Source organism: Delphinus delphis, chromosome 3 (genome assembly GCF_949987515.2).
Source record: "Delphinus delphis chromosome 3, mDelDel1.2, whole genome shotgun sequence".
In the NCBI taxonomy this organism is placed as follows: Eukaryota; Metazoa; Chordata; class Mammalia; order Artiodactyla; family Delphinidae; genus Delphinus; species Delphinus delphis.
In genome coordinates this window covers 132190802-132212620 of record NC_082685.1, presented here as the reverse complement: position 1 = coordinate 132212620, position 21819 = coordinate 132190802, and the positions used below count along the sequence as shown (strand labels likewise).

Genomic DNA, 21819 nt, shown 5'->3' with positions numbered 1-21819 from the left:
CCGTAGGTAATATACTTCAACTTTATAAGGTACTGCAAAACTATTTTTCAGAGTAGTCATACCGTTTTGCTTTTCCAGCAGCAATGTTTGGAAATTTAGTTGCTCTGCATCCTTATTAACATTGGTATTGTCAGTATTTTTAAATTTAGCCATTTTAATTGGTGTCTAATAATAATTCATTGTGTTTTTTATAACAACTTTATTGAGATATAATTACCATATAATTCATTCATATAAAATATATGATTTGATGGTTTTTAGTATATTCACAGAGTTGTGCAACCATTCAAAATCAATTTTAGAACATTTCCATCACTCCAAGAAAAAATCCTGTGCTCATTAGCTGTCACTCCCTGTTTCTCCCTTCCCCTAGCCCTAGGCAACCACCAATCTGCTTTCTGTCTTTTAGGTTTGCCTACTCTGGACATTTCATACAAAGAGAATCATATGTGATCTTTTGTGACTGGCTTCTCTTAATGTTTTCAAGGTTTAACCAAGTTGTAGCATGTATCAATACTTGATTCCTTTTTATTGATGAATAATGTTCTGTTGAATGGACATATCACACTTTATCCACAAGTTGATGGACAGTGGGTGTGTTTTCACCTTTTGGCTAGTATGAATAACATTCTGTGAACATTTGTGTACAAGTTTTTGTGTGACACAGGTTTTCACTCTTTTGGGTATATACGGAGGAGTTGAATTGCTGGACAATATGATAACTCTGTGTTTAGCCCTCTGAGTAACTGCCAGACTCTTTTCAAAGTGTCTGCACCACTTTACATTCCCACCAGCAGTGAATGAGGGTTCCATTGGCTTCACAATCTTGCCAACACTCGTTATTACCATCTTTATTATAACCATCCTAGTGAGTATGAAGTGGTATCTGGTGGTTTTGATTTGCATTTCCATCATGGATAACTCATGTGGTTTTAATATGTATTTCTCTAATGGCTAATAATATTGAGGTGAAGTGTTTGTTATGTCTTTTGCCAGTTTTTAAGTTGGGTTGTTTATTTTCTTATTGTTGAGCTTTGAGAGTTCTTAAAATATTCTGGATATAAGACCTTTGTTAGATATGTAGTTTGCAAATATTTTCTCCCCATCTGTAGCTTTTCTTTTCATTCTTTTAACAGTATCTTTCAGAGAGTAAAAGTTTTTAATATTGATAAAGTTCACCAGTTTTTTTCTCTTATGGATTGTACTTTTGTTGTCATATCAGAGAACTCTTTGCCTAACCCCAGGATATGAAGATTTTTTTCCTCTATTTTCTTCTTGAAGTTTTGAAATCTTTTTATTCAGATCTGTGATCCATATTGAGTGAATTTTTATATAAAGTGTGAGATTTAAGTTGAGCTTAATTTTTTTTTGCAAATGGACGTATATTTGTTCCAACCCCATTTATTGTAAAGACTATTCTTTTACCACTGAATTGCTTTTGGACCTTTGTCAGTAATCAGTTGACTATATATATATATATATATATATATATATATATATATATATATATTTTTTTTTTTTTTTCCTTTTGCGGTACGTGGGCCTCTCACTGTTGTGGCCTCTCCCGTTGCGGAGCACAGGCTCCGGACGCACAGGCTCAGCGGCCATGGCTCACGGGCCCAGCCACTTCGCGGCATGTGGGATCTTCCCAGACCGGGGCACGAACCCGTGTCCCCTGCATCGGCAGGCAGACTCCCAACCACTGCGCCACCAGGGAAGCCCAATCAGTTGATTGTATTTGTCTGGGTCTGTTCCATTTATCTAAATCCATTTGCCAATACCACATAGCCTTGATTACTATAGCTTTATAGTTAATGTAATTGAGGAGTTGTGATTTTTCCAATTTCATACTGTTTTTCAAAATTTTTTTAGCTATTCTAGTTCCTTTGCCTTTTTGTCTAAATTTTAGAATTATTTTTATCCATATCTTTGAAAAATCCACCTGAGGTTTTGATTGGTGTTGTTTTAGATCTATAGATTAATTTGAGGAGAGTTGTCATTTTTACTATGCTGAACCTTCCAGTCTATATATATGGACGTCTCTTCATTTATTTATTGATTTCTTTCATCAGTGTTTTGTAGTTTTGAATCTGCAGATCCTGTATGTTCTGTTAGATTTATGCCTACGTATCTCAATTTGGGGGAGCTGTGGTAAATAGCCTTGTTTTTAAAATTTCAGTTTGTAATTGTACATTGCCATATATAGAAATAGGACTGATTTTTGTGTGTTTGACTTTGCAGGCAACCTTGCTATATTCATTTGTTAGTTCTTTATGTATTTTGTAGATTCTTGGGGATTTTTTAAGTAGGTAATCATGTAGTATGTGAATAGGGACAGTTTATTTATTCTGTCCAATCTCTATACCTTTGTTTCTTTTTGGTTTCCAGAAGTGTTAAACAAGGGTGGTGACAGTAGACATTCTTGCCATTTACTGATCTTAAGGGAAAGCTTTCAGTTTTTCACCGTTAAATATAATGTTAGGTAAAGATTTTTTTGGTAGAAATGCCTTTTATCAGATTGAGGAAGTTTCTACTCCTAGATTGCTAATAGGTTTTAATCATGAATGGATGTTATATTTTATCTAATGCCTTTCTGTATCAGTTGATATATTATTATGGTTTTTCTTTTTTAGCCTGTCAGTATGTTGAATTATGTTGATTTTTCAAATAACTGAAGCAGCCTTGCATTCTCAGGATAAATCCCACTTGGTTGTGTTATTTAATTCTTTTTGTATACTTCTGTGTCTGATTTGCTAATACTTTGTTGAGGATTTTTACATCTATATTTATGAAGGATATTGGTTGTAGTTTTCTTTTTTTGTTCTATTTTTGTTTTGATATCGGTATAATACTGGACTCAAAATGAGCTAGGAAGGACTTCTTCATCTTCTGTTTTCTTTTGAATTGCTTTAGTTCCATCCCACAAATTTTGATATGTTGTATTTTATTATCTTTGGGTTCAAAATATCTTATTTCCCTCCAGACTTCCTTTTTGATACATGGATTATTTAGAAGTGTTTTAATTTCCAAGAATTTGGAGATTTTTCCTCTCATCTTTCTGTTTCTGATTTCTAGTTTAATTCCATTATGTTCTGAAGACCCGATTCCATGGGGTTTCCCTTTTTAGTTTCCGTCTAGGAACTTGTGGCTCTTGCTACCTTGTTTTGTAGTGCAGTCCTACAGTTACGTTTGCATCAGGGGCTAAGGGATGGGAGGACAGAGAGAGAAAAAAACCAAAAAAGCAGTAGGTGTTGGTCCTACCTTCTTAAAATCACAACTTCAATGAATGGAGAAGAAGGTTTCCTTCCCTCTAGTTTTTGGCTCTTGCAGGTTTCCATGTATGGAAGCCATAGGATTGCCTACCATTTGGTGCACGAGAAAACAAAGAAAAGAGAAAAAAATGGGTGATTTCCCACTCAGACATTTCTGTTAGTTCCCCTTCTAGCTTCTTGGGACAGAATGCTTCTCCTTCAGAAGTGCTCATTTCTAGGTTTCCAGTTGTATTAAGTTCAGGCAAGGGCTACTGGAGGGAAAAAATATGGTAAACTCGTCTCTGGTTGACTGATACTTTGAATTCTGGTAATCTTCCCTGATCTGCTTGCTATTTACTTTTCAGTGTTCAAATAGCTTTTCCAAGCATCGTGTCCAGAATTTATGGTTGTATTCAGTGGGAGAGACAGGATAGAGTGTGCTTACTACATCTTACCAGGGCCAGCCAGCCTAGGATGAATTATTTAAAAGCTAAATTCTAATATTTCTTGCATTTTAGTACATCTGAATAGGTTTAAAAAATCTGAAAGGTGACCCCCCCAAAAAGTTCTTCATAGAATCAGATTCTAAACCATTGATTCTCAACTGTGGTAGGAGGAAGAAACTTAGAAATGGGCCAGAGAAAGGGTTTAAAAGAAAATATATGTGCATTTGGTTGAAAATTATGACATTTAATAAAAGATGGAAATTTGTTGCCCATGTAAATGGGCAGAAAAATACATTGAGTCACTGTTTTAGACCACCAACAAATAAATCTTAATTTCTTTGAGAGGATGTAGGAGTCAGACATTTATTTTGAGTAACTGATGGAAGTTTTGGTGACTTCCTTCTAGAGGTGTATACACTCCAATATATAAAATCAAGAGTTACATTTCCAGGGGATTCATGGATCCCAGGCTTTTGTAGCCCTTGCATAGAGAGCATTAGATCTTATACGACATTTTGTTTATACTAGCTCTTGTGTTAGACCGTTCTCAGTTGCAAGTGACAGAAACCTAGAAACTCAAATGACTAGCATAGACAAGAAGATGGAATTGGTTTATATTGGTATTATCAAGCAATGAAAAGGGCAAGGGTACTGCTAACTGGTCCCAGGGATCAGAGCTAGAAAGCTACTAGGTTCTCTCTCTAATTTGTCTCTGCCATTTGTCAGCTACTACTTCAGCTTGTTTTTTTTGATGTGGCAGATATCATAGCTGTTGGAACACAATAGTGTTCAGCTATTTAACACTGAAAAACTGAAGTTTTTTTCAGGCTTATATCTCATAGCTTTATCATGAGGGAGGGACTGAAAAACCCTTTCTTTGGTACCAAGCTTTAAAAATCTTGGGGGAGGGCTTCCCTGGTGGCGCAGTGGTTAAGAGCCCGCCTTCCAATGCAGGGGACACGGGTTCAAGCCCTGGTCCGGGAGGATCCCATATGCTGTGGAGCAGCTAAGCCCGTATGCCACAGCTACTAAGCCTGCGCTCTAGAGCCCGTGAGCCACAACTACTGACCCCGCATGCCACAACCACTGAAGCCCACACGCCTAGAGCCCATGTGCTCCGCAACAAGAGAAGCCACCACAATGAGAAGCCCGCGCACCACAACGAAGAGTAGCCTCCCGCTTGCCGCAACTAGAGAAAGTCTGCACGCAGCAACGAAGACCCAATGCAGCCAAAAATAAATAAATAAAATAATTTATAAAAAAAAAATCTTGGGGGAATACTCAGTTAAGATTAAACAGACTAAGGGTTTACTGTGATATAGTCATTGTTTGTAATTGTAGTTATGCTGTTGTATCATATGCATATAGGTTATAGAAACTCTGGAAGTTGGTTGTAATGAAAGCTGGGCCCCTTGAACAAAAATTAAGAACCAAGAATATTTTATTTATTCATTTATTTTTTATTTTTTGGCTGCGTTGGGTCTTTGTTGCTGTGCGCAGGCTTTCTGTAGTTGCTGCGAGAGGGGGCTACTCTTCATTGCTGTGCGAGGGCTTCCCATTGAGATGGCTTCTCGTTGCAGAGCACAAGCTCTAGGCGTGTGGGCTCTAGATAGAGCACAGGCTCAGTAGTTGTGGCGCGTGGGCTTAGTTGCTCTGTGGCATGTGGGATCTTCCCGGACCAGGGATCGAACCCGTGTCCCCTGCATTGGCAGGCGAATTCTTAACCACTGTGCTACCAGGGAAGTCCCAAGAACCAGGAATATTTTATATTGCAATATCTTTAGGGAACAAATAATGTTTGTATATATTGTATAGACTGATCTCTTACCTGTTTCTTAACTCTGGGATTTTGCTTGCTAAGTTTGCTCACTCATTCAATAAATGCTTGTAGTTCTTTTCTAGTCTCCAAGACTGCAATTCTACACTTTGATAGGATGTATGCCTTTGGAGCATCTGCTTTGAGGATGAATGTGTTAGGGTAAAAGTGTTCAATCCAAGGATAGGTGATCATTTCTTAGGATCTTGTGCGTGGGCTTTGTCTTAGATTGGCATTTCCCAAAGAAGAGTATGAGACCAAGACATGGGTATAGGTGGTTTATTTGAGAGTTGACATAGGAACTAGAAGTGAGGAGCTCTGGAGTGAGACTGGGAAGGAAGGAAAAAGGGTGATAATTGAGATTGCTGCAGTGAGCAAGCAGTAGGAGGCTCAGTTCCACTGGAATCTCCTAAGCATACAGAATGCCTTTCAGTATTATCCATTTGAAAGCGGAAGGCTTGAACATTTATCTACTGGTTCTCATTTCCCTTTGGTTGGAGGTGTTAGCTCTTCTGTACTCTGAGCTATACTAGTGCTCCTGAAGACCCTCAGGCATAATGAGTTCACTTCAGGTGGGATACTGGATGATGACCCGAGTCTGAGCTTCTGTAGCTGTGGCTGAAAAGAAAAATGGGTCAAAGGAATGTAATGTGAGCACCAAAGGTATCGGTTATAGACTTCCTTATAACTCAGGAGTCTCTGCAACCTTTTTTGGGGAGAGGGGAGTTGCTAATAAGAATTCTTTTAATTTATTTTTTAAAGTTTTTATTTTTTAACATTTTAATTAATTTATTTATTTTTGGCTATACTGGGTCTTCATTGCGGTGCATGGGCTTCTCTGGTTGCGGCTTGTGGGCTCAGTAGTTGTGGTGTGCAGACTTAGTTTCAGTATGTGGGATTTTAGTTCCCCGACCAGGGATCGAACCTGGGCCCCCTGCATTGGGAGTGCAGAGTCGTAACCACTGGACCACCAGGGATTGTCCTAAGAATTCTAATATCTATAATTTATTGAACACTTAGGCACTGTGGTAATTGCTTTATGTATGTTATTTCGTTTCATGAAAGTGAATGATCTCATTTTAGATGGTCTATTGATAATTATAGTTTAATCTATTCCTAGGGTTGTAAATAACTCATATTTATTAGAATTTGCTTTATTCACCAATATTCTGAAGGACATGACAAAGGATCAGGACACTGAGGTCTTACAACTCATTCAACTGTAAATAATAATAGAAGTTTTCTAGGGAAGAGAACAATTCCATGTTTAAAGAATTCATGATGGCATAATACTCCCGTATTGTGTACCAGTTGACCAGTGACTGTAACATCCCAGCAGACAAAGGTCAACCTACAGAGTTTTCTTTGAATTTGAGAATGTAACAGGTACTAGTGGCCAGTAACCTAGTTGATCTCATTCTCTGGGTGAGCATATATTTTCCTTTCACTGACACTGTCTAAATGATTTAATGGTAGTTATGAGAACTTTTTTCTACTGCTATCTTTTTTTTTTTTTTTTTTGCGGTACGCGGGCTTCTCAGCGCTGTGGCCTCTTCCGCCACGGAGCACAGGCTCCAGACGCGTAGGCTTAGCGGCCATGGCTCACGGGCCCAGCCGCTCCGCGGCATGCGGGATCCTCCCGGACCGGGGCACGAACCCGCGTCCCCTGCATCGGCAGGCGGACTCAACCACTGCGCCACCAGGGAAACCCCTTTACTGCTATCTTTTAGGCTCTTGCTCCGGTCCCACTGTCTTCTCTGATTACCTTGGTGGTAGCCTTGTTGTCCATCTTATTAATGTGTTTCAGCATACCATGTTAGTAGTGGTATGGATACAGTGTGCATCTGGGGTTATTTCACAAATTTCAGTTTTCTTTTCCTTTAGTTGAGACTTAAAACATTGGTATTCTGCTGCTGCTGAAGTTAATGGTTTAAGTACATCTTAGTTACTGCTTGTAAATGGCCCCTCTTTAGGGCTCAAGTTTTTATTTTGGTCCCCAATTTAATCTTTTGGTTTTGAGTTCAAACTGTTGATGTGGCCAACTCCCTTAAAATCTCTTTACTTAGTGTCCTTGACTCTAGCTTTGGGAAGAACTGCTTTCCAGAGATTTTCTTTTAACTCCCGATATTAGCCATGCTGCCAGGCTAATTCTTAGTTTCTTAGCTAATTAGCTTCTGGCTAATTCTGCCATTCTTAGCTTTTTCATACTTGAAATACTGTATTGGCGCCGTCACATCAGTTAATACAGTAGTTAGGAGCACATGTTTTAGAGTCAACTACCGACATTTGAGTGCCACCTCTGACATTTCTTGCTCTGTGTCTACTTTGTGCCTGTTTTATGTTCTGTAAATTGGACATAATAATCTGTTTCATAAAGTATATAAAGTGCTTGGGGCAGTGTGCAGCATATGCTAAGGCCTAATAAATTGTAACAACAAAATTATCATCATCATTAACATCATCATCATTATTCTTTCTTTTGTGGCTTCTTTCTTTTAGTTTTTATTCCTTTCTTTCTTCCCTACCTCTTTTCCCCGCTCCTTTCATAAGTCTTACCTATATTCTAGTTCCTCTTCCTGGATTATTAGAGCATCTTAGATTTTGTCTGTTTATTTACAGTATTTTATTCACTAGTATGTAAAAGATTTATCTGCACCTGGCTTTTTCCAGATCGTGACCTCCCATGCACTCCTCAGCTCAGTGTAATCTATTTTTGTATCCACCATTCCACTGAAATAGCTTTCATCAAGGTCGACAGTGAACCTGTTGCTAAATGAATAGACTCTTCTCAGTACTTATCTTACATGACCGTTGCAATCCAAAAGGATGACTTTCTCATTCTTGAAAGATTCTTCCTTTCACTTCTATTTTGGCTTTCCTCCTCAGTTCCCTTTGAATGCCCATCTATTTTGGCTTTCCTCCTCAGTTCCCTTTGAATGCCCATGTCCATTCCTTGAACTGCTAGTGTTTCTCAGAGTTTGATTTATAGTTCTTTACTTTTATAAAAGTGTTTTACATTATATATTTTATATACACATGAATGTATGTAACATATATTTATGTTAGGAAGCATAATGGCAAAATGAATTGACGTGGACTCACCATTCAGTTGAAGAACTACCAATACCTTTATTCTTTGCATACTCTCTGTCATAGGCTGAATGATACCCATTTGGCCTAAAATCTCCATGTCTTTTTTTTTTTTAATATTTATTTATTTAGGTTGCACTGGGTCTTAGTTGCAGCTTGCTTGGTCCTTAGTTGCGGCATATGGCCTTCTTAGTTGCAGCTTGCTGGCTCCTTAGTTGCGGCACATGGGCTCCTTAGTTGTGGCAGGTGGGCTCCTTAGTTGTGGCATGCGAACTCTTAGTTGCGGCATGCATGTGGGATCTAGTTCCCTGACAAGTGATCGAACCCAGGCCCCCTGCATTGGGAGCGTGGAGTCTTAACCATTGTGCCACCAGGGAAGTCCCCAAAATGTCCACGTCTTAATCCCCAGAACATGTGAATATTACTATTACCTTGGATGCAAAAGTGACTTTCTAGGTATGATTAAATTGAGGCTCTTGAGATGGGAATTTATCCTATTGGGCCTGATGTAATCAAAATGGTTCACATAAGAAAGACACAGGAGGAGTCAGAGGAGAAGGAAATGTCACCGTGGAGGCAGAGACCAGAGTGATTTGACCACATGGTAAGGCAGCCTGTAAGAGCTGGAAAAGACAAGGAACAGATTCTCCCCTGGCACCTTCGGAAGGAACCAGCCTTGCTGACACATTGATATTAGCCCTGTGAGACTCATTTTGGACTTCTGACCTCCAAAACTGTAAGAGAGTAAATTTGTGTTGTTTTAATCCACCAACTTTGTGGTAATTTGTTACAGCAGCAATAGGAAACTAGTACACTCTTCCTGTATCTCATTATCTAATGTGACTTCAGTTACCATCTATTTATATGAAAGCTTAAATGTATATAGTTCATTGGCATCATATACACTGTTCACAGAAGAAAGTCAACCCATATACATGGAAGATAAGAGTAGAAAATGTTTTAAAAGCATTTAAAAATTCAAGTTGGATCTTTCATGTTCTACTTAGTGATCATTTAGTACTCAACCAAAGAAACAGCAGTTTGTCCCAGTGCTAGAGGACTGGCTTATTAAGAGATGGTATGTGGGTCTCCACTGTGAGGTGAAAGGGCTTCCTAACGAATTTCCAAAGATAATTTTTACTGTTTGCAGTTTTTGCCTAACACACTGACTTTAGGACCTACTTTCCATCTAAGATATGACTCTGCATCTTTTTCTTGAATTCTAGACCTTTAGAACTAACCACTTGGATTTTCCACAGGCATCTTAATCACAGCATATCTGAAACAATTTGATAATGATCATCTCTTCCACCACTTCATTCATTCTCCCTGTTAGTTACTGTCACCAACACCCAGCCAGTTATCTGAGCCAGAAACCTATGTATCATTCTTGTCTCCTCCCTCTCTTAGGCCTCCTATCAATGTCGTTCAATCCTAGTATTCATTTTCCTAACTCTCATTCAATTCCATCCTTACTGCAACTGCAGTTACTATCGTCCAGCCTCCTAACTGGTCTGCTTGCCATTGGTATTAATTTGTTCTCCATGTTGCCTGGAGGATAAAGTCCAAACTTCTCAACATGCCACAGAGGCCTTCATATTCCCTGCTCACATCTTCTGTTCATTTTTTGGCACTCATCCTCTCCTCAGTTCCCTTCTGGCCCAATCTCCAGCCATATACAAATTATATTTTGGTGTTTCTGAACTACTTGCTATCCCTGTTTCCTGGCATTTGTATGCTCTCTTACTCTCTCCTATGTGATTACGGTTCTGTCTGCTTAGACTGTTTCTTCTGCTTTCCCCTCTGTCCTTTCCTTCCCTTACTCCACCTCAACACCCTTTGCCCATTTAAGGTCTATTTATCCTTCAGGTGGCACTTTAACCATCACTTTCTCTAAGGAGCACTATTTGAATTCACAAGCTTAGGTTAAATACCAATTCTGTGTGGTCTTAGAGTGCCTTGTTCTTATGTCTTACCTCTTTCTAGTAATAGTTGTGCTTCATTATGATTGCCTATTTCCTTGTCTGTGTTTCCCAATAGTCTTAAGTTCTTTGAGAGAAGGAACTATTTTCTTCACCTTTTTGCTTTCACAGTATAACACAGAACTTAGATTCTCACTAAACATCTGTGGGCTCATTTGATTATGCAATAGTATAGAAAATTTAAAATATTTCATAGCAGCATCTCCTTAAGCAGGATAGCATTTTAGATTTTTGTTTTCCTTATGAAATAACTATTTGGGTTTTAAATGTAAGCATCATGGGCAATGATTTTATAGATTACTGGAAAAATGATGACTTTTTTTCATTTTATGATGTGTCCTTCTTCCTTATATTGAACAATAGTATTACATATTACAGACTTTATCTTTTTTTAATCCTTCTTAAAAAATTGAAATATAGTTATTTACAGTGTTTCAGATGTACAGCAGTGATTCAGTTATACATATATATCGATTCTTTTTCATTATATGTTATTACAAGGTAATGAATATAGTTGTCTGTGCTATACAGTAGGTCCTTGTTGTTTATCTGTTTTATATATAGTAGTATGTATCTGTTCATCCCAAATTCCTAATTTATCCCTCCCTCCCTTTCCCCTTTGGTAACCGTAAGTTTGGTTTCTATGTCTGTGAGTTTATTTCTGTTTTCTAAATAAGCTCATTTGTATCATTTTCTTAGATTCCACGTATAAGTGATGTCATATGGTATTTGTCTTGCTCTGTCTGAGTTACTCAGTATGATAATCTCTGGGTCCATCCATGTTGCTGCAAATGACATTATTTCATTCTTTTTTATGGCCGAGTAATATTCCATTGTATATATATATGTGTGTGTGTGTGTGTGTGTGTGTGTGTGTGCGCGCGTGCACGCACGCCACATCTTCTTTATCCATTCATCAGTGGACTTTTAGGTTGATTCCGTGTCTTGGCTATGGTAAATAATACTGTTACGAACATTGGGGTGCATTATCTTTTGGAATTAGCGTTTTCTTCAGATATATGCCCAGGAGTGGGCTTGCTGGATCGTATGGTAACGCTATTTTCAGTTTTTTAAGCAACCTCCATATTGTTTTCCATAATGGCTGTACCAATTTACATTCCCACGAACAGTGTAGGAGTAGGAGGGTTCCTTTTTCTTCACACCCTCTCCAGCATTTATTATTTTATAGACTTTTTAATGATGGCCATTCTGACTGGTGTGAGATGATACCACATTGTAGTTTTGATTTTGCATTTCTCTAATAACTAGTGATTTTGAGCATCATTTCCTGTGCCTGTTGGCCATCTGTATGTCTTCTTTGGAGAAATGTCTATTTAGGTCTTCTGCCCATTTTTTTTTTTTTTTTTTTTTTTTGCGGTACGCGGGCCTCTCACTGTTGTGGCCTCTCCTGTTTCGGAGCACAGGCTCCAGACGCGCAGGCTCAGTGGCCATGGCTCACGGGCCTAGCCGCTCCGTGGCATGTGGGATCTTCCCAGACCAGGGCACGAACCCGTGTCCCCTGCATCGGCAGGCGGACTCTCAAGCACTGCGCCACCAGGGAAGCCCCAAAATATTTTAAAGTTAAAACCTCTTTGGGAATTCCCTGGCTGTCCCATGGTTAGGACTCAGTGCTTTCACTACTGGGGGCCCGCCCAGGTTTGATCCCTGGTCGGCGAACTAAGATCCTGCAAGCCTTGGGCCAGGTATGGCATTGTGACTTTGTTAACACTATATTGCATGTTTGAAAGTTGCTAAGAGAGTAAAACTTAAAAGTTCTTATCGTAAGAAAAAGGATTTGTAACTATGGTGGCGGTGTTAACTCGACTTATTTCTGCTGATCATTTCACAGTATATGTAAATATCAAATCATTATGTTGTACATCTGGAACTAATACACTGTTCAATTTAAAAAATCTTTAGGTGAATATTTTTAAAAGATAGAATGTTATTATGAAAAGTCTATGGAAATTTCGTTCATGTCTCATTTGTTTTGTTTTTTAAATAGGTCTTTATTGGAGTGTAATTGCTTCACAATACTGTGTTAGTTTCTGTTGTATATTAAAGTGAATCAGCCATATGCATATATATGTCCCCATATCCTCTCCCTCTTGAGCCTCCCTCCCATCCTCCCTATCCCACCTCTCTAGGTCATCGCAAAGCACTGAGCTGATCTCCCTGTGCTACGCTGCTGCTTCCCACTAGCTAACTGTTTTACATTTAGTAGTGTATATATGTCGATGCTACTCTCACTTCACCCCAGCTTTCCTTTCCCACCCTGTGTCATCAAGTCTGTTCTGTATGTCTACATCTTTATTCCTGCCCTGGAACTAGGTTCATCAGTACCTTTTTTTTTTTTTAGATTCCATATATATGCGTTAGAATACAGTATTTGTTTTTCTCTTTCTGACTTTCTTCACTCTGTGTGACAGTCTCTAGGTCCATCCACCTCACTACAAATAACCCAATTTCGTTTCTTTTTATGGCTGAGTAATATTCCACTGTATATATGTGCCACAGCTTCTTTATCCATTTATCTGTTGATGGACATTTAGGTTGGTTCCATGTCCTGGCTATTGTAAATAGTGCTGCAGTGAACACTGTGGTACATGACTTTTGGAATTATGGTTTTCTTAGGGTAAATAAATGCCCAGTAGTGGGATTGCTGGGTAATGTGGCAGTTCTATTTTTAGCTTTCTAAGGAACCTCCATAGTGTTTTCCATACTGACTGTATCAATTTACATCCCCACGAACAGTGAGGGAGGGTTCCTTTTTCACTACACCCTTTCCAGCATTTATTGTTTCTAGATTTTCTGATGATGGCCATTCTGACCGGTGTGAGGTGGTACCTCATTGTAGTTTTGATTTGCATTTCTCTAATGATTAGTGATGTTGAGCATCTTTTCATGTGTTTGTTGGCAATCTGTTTATCTTCTTTGGAGAAATATCTATTCAGGTCTTCTGCCCATTTTTGGATTGGGTTGTTTGTTTTTTTGATATTGAGCTGCATGAGCTGCTTGTAAATTTTGGAGATTAATCCTTTGTCAGTTGCTTCATTTTCAAATATTTTCTCCCATTCTGAGGATTGTCTTTTCGTCTTACATATGGTTTCCTTTGCTGTGCAAAAGCTTTCAAGTTTCATTAGGTCCCATTTGTTTATTTTTGTTTTTATTTCCATTTCTCTAGGAGGTGGGTAAAAAAGGATCTTGCTGTGACTTATGTAAAAGAGTGTTCTGCCTATGATTTCCTCTAAGAGTTTTATAGTGTCTGGCCTTGCATTTAGGTCTTTAATCCATTTTGAGTTTATTTCTGTGTATGGTGTTAGGGAATGTTCTAATTTCATTCTTTTACATGTAGCTGTCCAGTTTTCCCAGCACCACTTATTGAAGAGGCTGTCTTTTCTCCATTGTATATTCTTGCCTCCTTTCTCAAAGATAAGGTGATCATATGTGTGTGGGTTTATCTCTGGGCTTTCTATCCTGTTCCAGTGATCTATATTTCTGTTTTTGTGCCAGTACCATACTGTCTTGATTACTGTAGCTTTGTGGTATAGTTTGAAGTCGGGGAGCCTGATTCCTCCAACTCCATTTTTCTTTCTCAAGATTGTTTTTTAGTATTTGGGGCCTTTTGTGTTTCCATATGAATTGTAAAATTTTTCTAATTCTGTGAAGAACGCCATTGGTAGTTTGATAGGGATTACACTGAATCTCTAGATTGCTTTGGGTAGTATAGTCATTTTCACAATATTGATTCTTCCAATCCAATAACATGGTATATTTCTCCATCTGTCTATGTCATCTTTGATTTTTTTTTTTCTTTTTTGCGGTATGCAGGCCTCTCACTGTTGTGGCCTCTCCCATTGTGGAGCACAGGCTCCGGATGCGCAAGCTCAGTGGCTATGGCTCACGGGCCCAGGCGCTCTGTGGCATGTGGGATCTTCCCTGACCGGGGCACGAACCCGTGTCCCCTGCACCGGCAGGTGGACTCTCAACCACACGCCACCAGGGAAGCCCATCTTTGATTTCTTTCATCAGTGTTTTATAGTTTTCTGAGTACAAGTCTTTCACCTCCTTATGCAGGTTTATTCCAAGGTATTTTATTCTTTTTGTTGTGATGGTAAATGGGATTGTTTCCTTAATTTCTCTTTCTCATTTTTGGTTGTTGGTGTGTAAGAACGCCAGAGATTTCTGTGCATTAATTTCGTATCCTGCAGTGTTACCAAATTCATTGGTTCTAGTAGTTTTCTGGTGGCATCTTTAGGATTTTCTATGTATAGTACCATGTCATTTGCAAACAGTGACAGTTTTACATCTTCTTTTCCAATTTGTATTCCTTTTATTTCTTTTTCTCCTCTGTTTGTCATGCTTAGGACTTCCAAAGCTATGTTGAATAACAGTGGCGAGAGTGGACATCTTTGTCTTTTTGCTGATCTTAGTGGAAATGCTTTCAGTTTTTCTCCATTGAGTATGATGTTTGCTGTGGGTTTGTTGTATATGGCCTTTATTATGTTGAGGTAGGTCCCCTCTATGCCCATTTTCTGGAGAGTTTTTTATCATAAATGGGTGTTGAATTTTGTCAGAAGCTTTTTATGCATCTGTTTAGATGCTCATATTGGTTTTTTTTTTTTTTTTTTTTTGCGGTATGCGGGCCTCTCACTGTTGTGGCCTCTCCCGTTGCGGAGCACAGGCTCTGGACACGCAGGCTCAGCGGCCATGGCTCAAGGGCCTAGTCGCTCTGCGGCATGTGGGATCTTCCCAGACTGGGGCACGAACCTGCATCTCCTTCATGGGCAGGCGGACTCTCAACCACTGTGCCGCTAGAGAAGCCCGCTCATTTGGTTTTTATTAATTTGTAAATGTGGTGTATCACAATGATTGATTTGCGTACATTGAAAAATCCTTGCATACCTGGGATAAATTCCACTTGATCATGGTGTATGATCCTTTTGATATGTTGTTGGATTCTGTTTGCTTGTATTTTGTTGAGGGTTTTTGCATCTATGTTCATTAGTGATATTGGTGTATAATTTTCTTTTTTTTGTGATATGTTTTGATGTCAGTGTGATGGTGGCTTAATAGAATGAATTTGGGAGTGTTTCTCCCTCTGCAATTTTTTGGAAGATTTTGACCAGGGTCGGTGTTAGCTCTTCTCTAAATGTTTCATAGAATTTGCCTGTGAAGCCATCTGGTCCTGGACTTCTGTTTGTTGGAAGATTTTAAATTATGGTTTCAATTTCATTAGTGGAGTTTGTAGGCTGTTGGGTAGAGCTGGGTCTCGTTGCTGATATGAGGACCTCTGTGAGACCTCACTCTGATGAATATTCCCTGGGGTCTGAGATTCTCTGTTAGTCCAGTGGTTCTGACACGGAGCTTCCACCACAGGAGCCTCGGGCCAACCTCTGGCTCGTGAACTAAGATCCCGCGAGGTGTGTGGGGTGGGGAAAAAAAAATAGAGCGCAAAAACAAAGTAAAAAATAAAATTAGACTAGGCAACTAACAGATATGTTAGAAAGAATATAAAAATAAAAATATACGTGAATCAACAACTGGAAGGTACAACAGTACCACAGTAGTAAAAAAGAGGAGGTAGAAGCGAAAAAAAAAAGGTGGGGGGAAGCCTTGGCTGTGGAGGGCGGGGCCTAAGCAAGGGCAAGGTTTGGGCAGTCGGTGAGGCCTATGCTTAGGACCCACAGGGCTGGAAAAGGCCCTGGGGGCTGTGAGGGGTGGGGCTTAGGCTCAAAGAATGGAAGGGGTCCAGGTACGCCCCCCACCCTTGGTCTCAGAGGGTGAGGGACCTCACCTTGTAGCCCAGCAGGTTTCCTGTGCTTGAGTGGTCGGGGCAAATGCCCTCCTCTCCTCTCCTGCTCCTCCGTCCTGGAGGGCCCCTCCCACCTGCCTCTCCTGAACTCCCCTCAGCCTCTTTCCTATGCCCCCAGGACCAATGCGGCCAGTGGGAGAGGGGACCTCCTTCCTGTGTCCCCAGGACCAATGTGGCCGCGTACCCTTGGAGGGCAGGGGACCAGCCTGGGAGTCAGCAGGCTCCCCGGCCCAAGTGGGCAGGGCAAACGCCCTCCACTCCTCTGCCACTCCTCCCGGATGGCTCCTCCCACCTGCCTCTCCTGAGCTGCCCGGCCTCCCTCCTGTGCCCCCAGGACCAATGTGGCTGGGGTGAGGGGGGCCTTGGAGGGCAGGGGACCGGCCTGCGAACTCAGCAGCCTCCCCAGGCTGCATGGGCAGGGCAAATGCTTGCACTCCTCTCCTGCTCCTCCCGGAGGGCCCCTCCCAGCTACCCATCCTGATCTCCCTGGCCTCGGGAGCCCCAATCCTGTCTGGCTTCCACTTCTCCTACCTGCCCTGTCCCCGCATGTTCTACCAGTTCACTTGGGGGTTCCTTCCATCTCCTTGGGCATCAGGGTCCCCCACCAGCAGCTGGCAGATGCCCTAGTTGTGGGGAGATGCTAACTTGGTGTCTTCCCACACCACCGTCTTGACTCCACCCCCATATCTCATTTTCTTATTGACTATATCAGTTTTGTGATTGAAATGAAATTGCATATACAGACCTGAAAATGCTTCTAGTGTAAAAGTCATAGACTTAAGCATTTAGTTAAGTAATTTATTTAGGGAAATCATTGAGAGTTCTAAGTACTCTGTTCGGGTCTAGTAGTCTATTATTTCATTGGATTTGGATAAATTAAGAAAAAGTTTTCTTTTTTTGTTGAAGTATAATTGATTTGTTATATTAGTTTCAGCTGTGCAACATAGTAATTCAGTATTTTTATACATTACAAAATGATTAGTACAGTAAGTCTAGTTATCATCTGTCACCATACAAAGTTATTACAGTATTACTGACTATACCTCCTACACTGTACATTATATCCGTATGACTTACTTATTTTATAACTGGTCATTTGTACCTCTTAAATATTTCTTAGCTATTTGTCTCATCCTCCTCATCCCCTCCCCGCTAAGAACTACTGGTTTGTTCGCTGCATCTGTGGATCTGTTTCTGTTTTGTTATGTTTGTTCGTTTTGTTTTTTTAGATTCCACATATAAGTGAAATCATACAGTATTTGTCCTTCTCTGCCTGACTTATTTCACTAAGTATACTATCCGCTAGATTCATCTGTATTGTCTCAAATGGCAAGATTTCATTCTTGTTTATGGTTGAGTAATAGTCCATTGTTTATATACACTATATCTTCTTTATTCATTCATCTATGGATGGATATTTAGTTTGCTTCCTTGGCTATTGTAAATAGTGCTATGGTGAACATAGGGGTGCAAATATCTTTCTGAATTAGTTTTTGTTTTCTTCAGAAAAATACCCAGATGCAGAATTGCTGGACCATATGATAGTTCTGTTTTTAAATTTGTCAAGGGGAACTTCCATACTGTTTTCCATGGTGAGTGTACCAATTTACATTCCCGCTGATAGTGCACAAGTGTTGCCTTTTCTCAACATCCTCCCTAATGTTTGTTGTTATCTTTTTGATAATAGCTATTGTGAAATTTGTGAGGTGATATCTCATTGTGGTTTGATTTGCATTTCCCTGATGATTAGTGATACTGAGCATCTATTCATGTGTCTTTTGACCATCTGTGTATCTTTGGAAAAATGTCTGTTCAGGCCCTCTGTCCATCTTTTAATTGGGTTGTTTGTTTGATGTTGAGTTGTATGAGTTCTTTGTACATATTTGGATGTTAACCTCTTATCAGATATTTTGTAAGCAAATATCTTCTCCCATTCAGTAGGTTGCCTTCTCATTTTGTTGCTGTGCAAAAGCTTTTTAGTTTGATGTAATCTCATTTGTTTATTTTTGTTTTGCTTTTGTTTCCCTTGCCTATGGAGACATATCCAAAAAAAAAAAAAATTACTAACACCAGTGTTAAACAGCGTACTGCCTATGTTTTCTTCTAGGATTTTTATGCTGTCTGGTCTTATTACATTTAACTCTTTAATCCATTTTGAGTTTATTTTTGTGTACAGTGTGAGAATGTAGTCTAGTTTGATTCTTTTGCATGTGGCTGTCCAGTTTTCCCAACATCATTTATTTAAGAGGCTGTCTTTCCTCCATTGTATATTCTTGCCTCCTTTTTTGTAGAATAATTTACCGAAGTGTTGGTTTCTTTCTGGGCTCTCTAGTCTGTTCCACTGATCTGTTTTTATGCCAGTACCATACTGTTTGATTACTGTAACTTTGTAATATAGTTTGAAATCAGGGAACATGATGCCTCCAACTTTGTTCTTTCTCAAGATTGTTTTGGCCAGTTGGGGTCTTTTGTGTTTCCCTATGAATTTTAGAATTATTTGTTCTAGTTTTGTGAAAAATGCCATTGGTATTTTGATAGAGATCTCATTGAATCTGTATTAGATTGCCATGAGTAGTATGGTCATTGTAACAATATTAATGCTTCCAATCCATGAACACAGTATATCTTTTCATTTATTTGTGTCATCTTCAGTTTCTTTCATCACGGTCTTATAGTTTTTCAAGTATTGGTCTTTTACCTACTTGGTTAGATTTATTCCTAGGTATTTTATTCTTTTTGCCATAATTGTGAATGGAATTTTTATTTTTAATATCTCTTTCTGGTTGTTTTTAGTGTATAGAAACACAAGAGATTACTACATATTAACATTTTGTCCTGCATCTTTACTAATTCATTTATTAGTTCTAATAGCTTTTTGGTGGCATCTTTAGGATTTTCAATTTATAGTATCATGTCATCCTTAAGCAGTGGCAGTTTTACATTTCCTTTCCAATTTGGATTCCTTTTATTTCTTTTTCTTGCCTGATTGATATGACTAGGACTTACAGTACTATGTTGAATAAAAGTGGTGAGAGTTGGCATCCTTTTCTTGTTCCTGATCTTAGAGGAAATGCTTTCAACTTTTCACCGTTGAGTATGAGGTGGGCTGTAGGTTTGTCATATATGGCTTTTATTATGTTGAGGTATTTTCCCTCTACACCCACTTTGTTGAGAATTTTCCTTCCCCCCCGTACGCAGGCCTCTCACTGTTGTGACCTCTCCCGTTGCAGAGCACAGGCTTCGGACGCACAGGCTCAGCGGCCATGGCTCACGGGCCCAGCCACTCCGCAGCATGTGGGATCTTCCCGGACTAGGGCATGAACCTGCGTCCCCTGCATCGGCAGGTGGACTCTCAACCACTGCGCCACCAGGGAAGCCCCGAGAATTTTTATCATAAATGAATATTGATTTTGTCAAATGCTCTTTTCTGCAATTTTTCTTCTTCAGTTTGTTAATATGGTGTATCACGCTGATTGATTGGCAAATACTGAACTATTCTTGCATTCCTGGGATAAAGCCCACTTGGTCATGGTGTATGATACTTTTAATGTATCATTGAATTGTGGTTGCTGATATTTTGCTGAGGATTTTTTCTTTTATTTCATCAGTGATTTGGGCCTGTAGTTTCCTTTTTTGTGATGTCTTTGTTGGTTTTGATATTGGGGTGATGCTTGCCTCATAGAATGAGTTTGGGTGTATTCTTCCCTTTTCAATTACTGAAACAGTTTGAGAAGGACGGGTGTTAACTTTGCTTTAAATATCTAGTAGGATTCACTTGTGAAGCTGTCTGGTCATGGACTTTCATTCGTTGGGAGTTTTCTTTTACTTATTCAATTCCATCACTATTATTTGGTCTGTTCATATTTTCTGTTTTTCTCATTCAGTCTTGTAAGATTGTACGTTTCTTGGAATTTATTCATTTCTTCCAGTTTATTCATTTTATTGGAGCATAATTGTTCATAGTAATCTCTTATGATCCTTTTTAATTTCTTTGGTGTCAGTTGTAACTTTAATTTCTGGTTTTCTTTATTTGTGCCACCTCTTTTTTTTTTTTTGATGAGTCTGGCTACAGCCTTATCAATTTTGCTTATCTTTCCAAAGAACCAGCTCTTAGTTTCATTGATCTTTTCTACTGGGCTTTCTTTTTTTTGTCTTATTTCATTTATTTCGTCCCTGATTTTTATTGTATCTTTCCTTCTACTAACTTTGAGTTTTGTTTGTTCTGTTTTTTCTAGTTCATTTAGGTGTAAAGTTAGATTGTTTATTTGAGATTTTTCTTCTTTCCTGAGGTAGGCTTGTATTGCTATAAATTTCCCTCTTAGAATTGCTTTTACTGCATCCCATAGATTTTGGATCATTGTGTTTCCTTTTTCATATCTTCCTTGATTTCATCTTTGATTTTTCCATGACCCTTTGGTTGTTTGGTATCCATGTGTTTTTGTTTTTTTTGCAGTTTTTTTCTTATAGTTTTCTGACCACAATCTCATAGCATTGTGGTCAGAAATGATACTTGATATGAGTTAAGTCTTCTTAAATTTATTGAGACTTGTTTTGTGGCCTAGTATGTGATCCATCCTGGTGAATGTTCCATGTGCACTTGACAAGAATGTGTATCCTGCTGCTTTTGGATGGAGTGTTCTATATGTATATCTGTATTAAGTCAATATGTTCTCACAAGTTGTTTAAGGCCAGTGTTCCTTTATTGATTTTCTATCTGGATGATATGTCCACTGATGTAAGTGGCATGTTAAAGGCCCCTACTATTTTTGCATTACTGTCAGTTTCTTTATGTTAATATTTGCTTTATGTATTTATGTGTACCTATCTCAGGGGCATATATATTTACAATTGTTTTTTTCCTTGTTGCATTGATTCCTTGATTGTTAATACAATGTCCTTCTTTGTCTCTTGTTACAGTCTTTGTTTTAAAGTCTATTTTGTCTGATGCAAGTACTGATACCCCAGCTTTCTTTTCATTTTTGTTTACATAGAATACCTTTTCCATCTCCTTTTACGTCCTTTAACACTTATTATAAAGCCTGTTTGGCGGTGCTGAAACCTTTAGCTTTCCTTGTCTGTCTTTGTCTCTCTTTCATATCTGAATGGCAGCTTTGCTGGGTAGAGTATTCTTGGTTGTAGGTTTTTTCCTTTCATCATTTTGAATGTGTCGTGCTACTCCCTTCTAGCCTGCAAAGTTTGTGCTGAAAAGTCAGCTCATAGTCTTATGGGAATTCTGTTATACTTACCTAGTTGCTTTTGTCTTGCTGCTTTTAAAATTCTCTGTTTTTAGTTTTTGCCATTTAATTATAATGTGTCTTGGTGTGGATCTTTTTGGGTTCATCTTGTTTAGAACTTTTTGTGCTTCCTGGACCTGTATGTCTCTTCCCTTCCCCAGTTTAGAGAAATTTTTAGTTTTTAT

At 39.0% G+C, this 21819-nt stretch overlaps 1 protein-coding gene and 1 non-coding gene across 4 annotated transcripts in view; one reads left to right on the top strand and one right to left on the bottom strand.

Annotated features, from left to right (window-relative positions):
• The window catches only part of NDUFS4 (NADH:ubiquinone oxidoreductase subunit S4), a 119174-nt gene that overhangs the window by 9336 nt on the left and 88019 nt on the right, over positions 1-21819 (top strand). The window lies entirely within an intron of this gene.
• Positions 6418-6490, bottom strand: TRNAG-CCC (transfer RNA glycine (anticodon CCC)). The gene has a single exon. It is a non-coding gene; the product is annotated as a tRNA-Gly (tRNA).